At 35.5% G+C, this 8905-nt stretch overlaps 1 long non-coding RNA gene across 1 annotated transcript; it reads right to left on the reverse strand.

Moving 5' to 3' along the window:
* Window positions 1–5503: 5503 nt before the first annotated feature.
* Window positions 5504–8128, reverse strand: LOC102654560. Its single transcript, XR_001703736.2, has 2 exons — window positions 6587–8128; window positions 5504–6513 (listed from the first exon to the last, which is right to left on the reverse strand). It is a non-coding gene; the product is annotated as an uncharacterized LOC102654560 (long non-coding RNA).
* Between the last annotated feature and the right edge of the window lie 777 nt (window positions 8129–8905).

Genomic DNA, 8905 nt, shown 5'->3' on the forward strand with positions numbered 1-8905 from the left:
CGACCAACCGCGTAAGGATTGGAAAAAGGATCGCGTATATTTGGACGATTTAACTTTTGCCACGAATGTTTACCGTCCGTCCAAAAAGAATTCTTTTTGACACAGGATGGAAGAAAAATTCGCTCGGTTCTCTTGCTAGAATAATATTTTCACATAAATTAAATATTCGTTACTATCGTGGAGGAATATGTATTTGTGTATCCAGTGAGGGAAATTGATCGATGAGTCACTCAAGAGACGTTTGCTTTTTGAGATAATTAATTTTAGTAATTAATTAATTAATCCGCTCTCTGCTACAGTTTGATACCAGGTTTCTTTTAATTTATTATGAAAATTGATATAATTGCTGAAACTTGTTAACTAAATTAAATGATAAAATCCTTTTCTACTATCTTAACCCTATTTTTCTTAATCTCTATTCAATATACGAGAAAATGGTAAAAAAGGAAATTTCGAATTCGATTAATCCGCGATCAAAAGAAAGTACAAAGAGTCGAAAAGACACTGTCATTGGAAACGAAACGACGCTTTTCGGAAAATTGTATCAAGTAGCGCGTATCGATTATTGCATAAATTATTACATAAATTAATTGGTCAGAATTCATAATTTCCACAATGCACGTTTAATGAAATCCCCTTTCGATCAGAGAAGAGGCCCACCGGGGAAGTCAGGTCTTCAACAACCGTTGTTCGACTTTTTCGGCCACATTTTGCAGGCGTTTCGCCTCATTTTTCGCAAGGGTTCGCGGGTTATAATGGCACTAAGGGTGGACGAGAAGTGTCTTAAAGCGAGTGCCAATTATCGCTCCTCCGCCCTGACGAACCTTTCATCCCTCCGCCTTCTCTCCCCATCCCTTGGCTCGCTCCTTTTTTTTATTTCGATTTAACGGTAACGCGGAGGCAAAGCTCGCCGTGTTCGTCCATTAATCGCGAGCGGAATGCGAAAAGTCATGGTCCGGGAAAAGGGAGGCGGCGGTTTCTTAAAATACACTCGGATAATTGAAGGGCACCGATCGCAAGAAACCAGAGCCGCCTTTACCTCGCCTTTTTTCCCCCTTCTCTCTCTCTCCCTTCTCTTTCTCTTTCTCTTTTTGCGCTGACCGGTTCGCGAGATTTTCTGAAAATTTTAACGAAACGTGTAAATATCTTCTGAATCGAAGAAAGAAATGGAGATGGATATTTTATTGATACAAGAATAAATAAATTCTTTGTTCTTTCGTTATCTTTAATATAATATCAGGGATATCTACGTTTTCTTTATGAAACATAATAAACGAAGAAAATTAAACAACAACACTGTATAATTTTAATCGATGCACTCGTAACGGCGTGATGATTAATCTCGAGATGATCTAGTATGATCCTTGAAACGACCTTGCACTTAAGAGCAGTCATCATATCAGAGATATGAGAAATCTTATCTTACGTTTCGAATATCATTCTCTTCTATCGTTTGATTCGGGCAAAAAAATATCTGATCAATTCTGCTATAAACTTCAATTAACTTTTAACTAAGTCTATTTTTTAAACGTAAAAAAAAAAAATAAAAAAAGAACCTGATCTCCACCATCGTTTCACACCCCTTTATATTTTAATTGCTCTTGTCTAAGACGCCACAATTCGAATTTTTCGAAACTTTTCCTCGAATGATTCTCTCATCCCAAGTTTTCTTCCCTCCTCTATTGCTGTTTCTCGGTGGGCAAGCTCGCGAGGACGGCCATTTCTTTGCAAGGGATATTTAATAGCCAGGAAACGTGTAACTTGGCGCAGCGTAATGAGCACGGCCATCTTTTTTTGCCCCTTGGCGCGAGCTTTAACGTAACAAACAGCGCCTTTCTTCTTTCCTCGGTGGTGGAAGAAGAAGGTTCCGGGTATCTCCTCGAGGATGATGCTCTGTGCGCCCTCCTCTCTCCTTTATATCGTTGAAAGATCGATACTTCACGTTGAGATCGTTATTGAGAAAAATCTTCCTTTTATATCTCGATTCAAATCTCTTTCGGACGGTTTAATCGCAAGGATCGTTTTTTTCGCTCGATTAATATTTATCGAGCATTTTAGTATCTCATAGCCGGTATGATATCTCGAAACGTGCGCTCTGTATTTTAATTCGTATTAGCATTTACGATACGACGTCCAAGCCTCGTGCACGCCAGCCTTAATGCCTTTCAGTGTGACTTTTAGCTACCAGGTATGTAAACCGCAGTATGAATTTATGTGCCAGTAATTTTTACGCTCGTTAAAGAGCGCTTCGTCGCGCTGCCTTTCCAACGTCCCGGCTCTGTCCGCGTAACACGCCTCTCCAAACAAACATATACCTCGGACAACGTTATACTCTTAACCGCTCTACGTCATTTTTTTTCCCCTTCTTTTTTTTCTTATCCGATCCAAATTCCAAATAGAAATTACCTCTAAAAGTAAACGAAGAAAATGTTTACAAGATAACGTTTGAAATCGATTATTAGAACTATTATCTTCATCGAAGAAAGAAATTTATTAAAACTCCAACAATCCTTCGTAATAAGTAATAAATCCCTCAAAGATTGAAGAGTAGTTAAAAAAAATTTGAATAAACTCCTCTTCCAATAATCCTTCCCTCCTCCTCTTTCAATAACAAATCCAATGACTTGCCCTCGAGCGAAGAGAGATAACGTCGAAGTGGCAAATTAAAAAATCCCAAGGTCCCTCCCTATATATATATACATATATAAAATCGCCAATAATAAATAAACTCAATGACTTCCCTCACGAAAGGAGAAATAGTGTCGAACTAGTACCAAAAATGGTGCAAAAATCGTGCTGAAAAGCGAGTCATCGGAACCGTCCTTCGCGCCGCGGCGTTGACCGCGTGACTAATTTTTAAGAATTGCCCGCGATCCCATCGGCCGTGCATGGAGGACGCGCGCTTCGGTCCTTAGGACTCCCCTAGATGGCAGCATTTTTTCAGAGGAATTGGTGGCCACGAACGGATCAACCGGCAAGGATACGCTTCCTATTAGCGCCACCGTGACCGGCCCGTATAAGGATTAAGGCGTATCTCGAAACGCGACCGGTCGTCGTTTCACGAAGGCCACTTCCGAAATATAACCATCGCCCAATCGTTGGCCGAGATGCAAATTACTCCATTTCACGTTTTTCCACGACTTCCTCTCCTTTTTTTTTGAGTTTAAAATCAAGCTCGTTGAAATTGGTTCGTGTCGAAGTTTGTGCAAATCTTTCTGGGAATCGTGGCTGAGTTTTTGAAATTGATGATTCGATCTGTCAAGGGATAATGCGATATTTGCAATTTTCTTTGGTCGATTTGCATTCGTATTTGTACAAGGGGATTTCAAGGATTTGGCATTCATTATTTTGTGAGGTTAGCGAGTACAGTGGTGAGCAATACTTGTAATTTTAAAATTATAAAAATCGAGGGAATATTTATTTCAAATTGTTCGAATGATTTGACGCTTCTCGGATGAATTAATGATTCGAAGAAATCGTGAAATAGTTGAATGTTATATTTTTATTCGAATCTAAAAATTGGATTAAAGATTTGAGACACGTGTAATTTTCAAAGTTTCGAAAAAATTGTTGAATAATAAAGGGTAATAAAAAAATCTCGAGCGAAACAAATAAGAAAACAAGATTTCGTTATCGGTTGACAGTGATCGCTCGATAAAAATCGTTGTTCCTACTACGAGGCTCATGAAATTTTTATGAGATCTCTTTATTCCTGCTCGAGTTGGCATATCTGTAATGGAAACCCGAGCTGGAATCATTAAAGAGTGTACGATTATCCTTACATAGGTGTCCCTAGAACTGTTCACTTGCCGTTCCCGCCTCGGTAACGGCCACTTTGTTGGGTGTTTGCACCCACAGATCTTGTAACTACACTATTTATATCGAACTGCGACTCTTTTTTTCCCCTCCCTTCGCTATATTAGGAATGACGAACAGCGTATCGTATCTCCGACTAATTCAGAATCGCCATTTTTGGCTGACACGCGAAATGACAACAAGATTTATCAAATCATCCGGTTCATCTGGTTGCAGATCATGCATGCGCCGTTCGAAACTCTTTGTATCTGATCCTTCGACGAGGGAAAAGAAATCTGAAAAGACTCTCCATTCGCTGGATTTCAATTGAATCGATACAGGAATTGTCCAAAAATAATCTTCTATGATCGATCATTTGTCTACTTCTTGTCTACAAATAAATTGATATGAAATTAAAAGAAATTTAAAAATAAAGAAATAGAAATAAGCAAATTATTTATCGAAATCAAATTTCTATATAAATCTTGCCTAAATTTAAAAAAATCCTTTGATCATTATCCTTTATTTTATATTAATTTTCCCATTCGAATTTTAAAATAACTATCTTCCTTTAAAATCTTAGTTAAAAATCTAATCGGTAATCATCTTGCATCGTTCAAGATCCAATCGATAAACTCAATCCTGCCCTCTGTGAACGAGGTGGAGAAGATAGAAGTCTCGTCCCCAGTGACGAGACGCGTCAAGGAATTCTAAAGGCCAGCTCGTTCCGGGTTGAAAATAATCGAGCACGGTCGCACGAACTTTCGACCTGCGGCGTATGCGCGTCCGCCAAAAGGGGAACGACAAAAAGGAGTGCGAACTCGGCATACCAGCTGGCCGCCGTGGACCGTGCCGGAAGAAACTCTGTTTAGTATATAGCAACCTCCACGATGTACCAAAGTTCTAAATTAAAGCATCGAGCGGCGGCAACAAGTGACATTCCGAGTTGCATTCTACTTTCTTGAATAGTACAATAGTATCGAAGCGAGGCCAAGTATCCAAGTTTTATTTCTTTTTTCCATCAACTTCGATTTGTTCAAAATTCTCGAGTATCGTGTATCTTTATTATTGGCTTCTTCAAAATTAAGAAGATTTTTTTTTTCCATCAATTTCAATTTGTTAAAAATTCTCGAGTATCTTTATTATTGCATTATAGCTTCTCCAAAATCAAGAGGATTTTTTTTTCCATCACTTTGACTTGTTCAAAATTCTCCAGTATTGTGTTATGGCTTCTTCAAAATCTTTCTTGGATTTTTTTTTTCTATTACTTTGACTTGTTCAAAATTCTCGAGTATTATATATCTTTATTATTGTGTTATAGCTTCTCCAAAATTTTTTTTGGATTTTTTTTTCCATCAACTTCAACATTTTTTGAAATTCTCGAGTATCGTGTACTTTTATTATTGCGTTATGGCTTCTCCAAAATCAAGAGGATTTTTTTTTCCATCACTTTGACTTGTTCAAAATTCTCGAATATTGCGTTATGGCTTTTCCAAAATCTTTCTTGGATTTTTTTTTTTCCATCAACTTCGATTTGTTCAAAATTCTCGAGTATTATATATCTTTATTATTGTGTTATGGCTTCTCTAAAATCTTTCTTGGATTTTTTTTTTTCCATCAACTTCAACTTATTCAAAATTTTTGAGTATTCTATATCTTTATTATTGTATTATGGCTTCTCCAAAATCTTTCTTGGATTTTTTTTTCCATCACTTTGACTTGTTCAAAATTCTCGAATATTGCGTTATGGCTTTTCCAAAATCTTTCTTGGATTTTTTTTTCCATCACTTTGACTTGTTCAAAATTCTCGAGTATGGCTTCTCCAAAATCTTTCTTGGATTTTTTTTTTCCATTACTTTGACTTGTTCAAAATTCTCGAGTATTATATATCTTTATTATTGTGTTATGGCTTCTCTAAAATCTTTCTTGGATTTTTTTTTCCATAACTTCAATTTATTCAAAATTTTTGAGTATTGTATATCTTTATTATTGTATTATGGCTTCTTCAAAATCTTTCTTGGATTTTTTTTTTCTATCACTTTGACTTGTTCAAAATTCTCGAGTATTGCGTTATGGCTTTTCCAAAATCTTTCTTGGATAGTAATATTGAAGCGAGGCTAAGTAAGTTTTGTTATTTTTTTTTCCATCAGTTCGACTTGTTCAAAATTCTCGAGTATCGTGTACCTTTATTATTGCGTTATGGCTTCTCTAAAATCAAGAGAATTTTTATATTTTGAATTCTTGGTGGTAGAGGAGAAATGAAAATTTTGAAGCGTTCGACAGTTTTTTTATTATGAAAAAAGACATGTGAGAGATCCTAAATAATTTCAAAATTACGATGGTAATTCGAGAAACTGCAAATTGAAGCCGATCCAGCTTTCCTCTCGCATTCCGCGTGCATATCCTCATTCTCCGCGCTGTTGTGTCATTAAATATACATTCAATTCTTATTCATACTTGATTAATATCGAATCCAATTGACTTTTCTCAATTGCGTCGTTCTTCGAAATATTAGATGTTCATCAAAATGCAAAATGCAAATAAACTAATTTAAATGTTGTTTTGCCAAAGAAAAAAACTAATCGATTGGAATAGTATAAATATTTCAATACATCGTTAAACTTGGAATTGAAAATTAAATCGATCGATAATTCCAAATAAGTCTCTGCCCGTATCTCTAATTTCAATGTATTATCATATACAGTAGATGCTTCGTATCTGCGTTCAAAAAAAAAAAATATTAAAAAGTATTAGATTTTTTATACGATACGTGTTAAAGACAAAACTTTACCCATTTCGTTTAAATTAATTCTCATCGGGGCGATCCCTCGCGAAACAACGTAACCGTCTCCACGTTTCTCACGGCGCATGTTCGCGCACAGCTGTGTCCGCCTCGCATTCATCATTCCACGCGTATCCCCCTTAACCATGAGGCAATAAGTTACTGAAAGCAGATCAAAAAGAAGCAGTGGTGGTGACGCACGCACGGAGTTGCTACACCGCCACACGATCCGACGCCTAATTAACATACTCCCGAACGAAGCAGACCGATTTAATATCTTCTTTTAGGTTACACGAAGCCACGGTTGGAGACCGGTCCACTTGCGCCGTTTCCACTTGTCGCAGCGCCACGCCACGGCGAATAACAAATCAACGAGCAAAGTAAAAACGTCAATGGCTGTCTGGCACGGTACAACGAGTTAAATAGACCGGGGCCTGTTTACGAACGTGTTTTTCCATGTATCGCTGACGTATTATTCGTGTCCACGTTGTCGCTCGTTTCCTCGTACCTTTCCTCGCGATTCTTGATACGATTTAATTCTTTTCGATCGAGTCTAACGTCGTTTTAATAGAAGAATATATTTAATTTTTTCCAGGTTAACAATTTTCGATCGAAAAGAAGAGGGAAGAGATTCGGTTTGGAATTTATTTGCGGCAAGTATTTTATTTTTGTTAATTTATACGAAGATACAGCGATATCGATGCAAAAGGGTTATTTATCGTAATTATTATTTACATGTTACATTACTTGTACATACACCGTGACTCTTTACGTCCAATTTAAATTAATAAGTTGACTCGGAGGATGGAAACTCTTTAAATTACGGAATAATGATACGTTATTATATTTTATTCATATTTACGAGCGAACGTTGTGCACACTGTTGCGCAAACCTAACCTAACCTCTCGCCGAGTGAAATATGCCCCTTTAACCTTTTAATCTTATCAACGTCGTCAATTATCCCAAGCACCTCAATTTTGTTTATTAATACATATTTACATACAGGTTAGACGGTAAATAATTCCCAATTTCGCGTTGTAAAAACGGATGGATTGGACAAATTGGACCGATTCGAGGATCACGAGCGATCCCTTTCAACATGGCGGCTCGATTTCACGAGCCGTAAAATCGCGCTAACGAGCGAGTTATCGTAAAATTTTTATTACGCGTTCGACGGGAAGGGAAGGGAAGGGAAGAGAAGGGAAGGCGAAGGCGCAATCCTTTTTGCATCTCACGGTTAAAAAAAGGAACGGGACGTCGTCTCGGAGAGCGATCGTTCCGGAGATTTATGCTCTCGCGCGAAGGATACACTCTAACGCGAAATTTTGTAACCGCCTTATGAAACGTCCAGTTCCACGTTTACGATTGAAAAATTGCAACGTAAAACGTACGTAAATCGACCCATTATTCCGATAATCGTCAAATGAATACGCGTCGAGATTCATAATGGCTGGAAATTTTCATTTCTACAAAGTTAAGAAATAATCCTTTAATGATAATAACCAAATAAAACTTGATATGATTATACGAAACAAAAAACCTTTTAAAATTATAATACATTGAATTCCTTTAAGTTTAATATTTTTAAAACTTTATTTTATTCAAATAAGTTATAAAAATTAAAAATTTAAATAGGTTAATTTAAAATATTGATTTGTGGGATCAATGATATAATGATAAAATTATTTTAAATTATTATTAAAATATTAGTTTGTGGAATTTTATTATCTGGATTTAGGTTTTCAATAATATTAATAAGATTATATTTTTTATATATAAATAAAGAATTTTTTTTGAGCGAAATATTTATACATTTAATTCAATAAAGTTTAATTTTTTATTATTAGTTGATTATAAATCATTAATGTTTATTTTTTTAGTAAGAATAATATTTTCTGTAATTATTATTTATAGAGTTAGATATATAGATTTAAGAGAATTAAAAATGGGTCGTTTTTTATATTTAATAATTTTATTTTTAATTTCTATATATATATTAATTTTAAGACCAAATATATTATCAATTATTTTAGATGGTTGAGGATTAATTATTGAGATGGTTTAGGATTAATTTCTTATTGTCTTGTAATTTATTATATGAAAATAAAATCATTTACTTCAGGAATGGTAACTATTTTATTAAATCGATTAGGAGATATTGGTTTATTATTGATTATAGGATCTTCTTTTACAATCTCTCTCTTTTTAAAAATCTAATCCAAATCGTCGGCTAACCAAATAAAACTTGATACAATTATACGAAACAAAAAAATCCTTCTAAAAATCTCTCTCTCTAAAAATCTAGTCCAAATCGTCGGAAGAAGGAG

This window comes from Apis mellifera, linkage group LG7, assembly GCF_003254395.2.
Source record: "Apis mellifera strain DH4 linkage group LG7, Amel_HAv3.1, whole genome shotgun sequence".
Classification (NCBI taxonomy): Eukaryota; Metazoa; Arthropoda; class Insecta; order Hymenoptera; family Apidae; genus Apis; species Apis mellifera.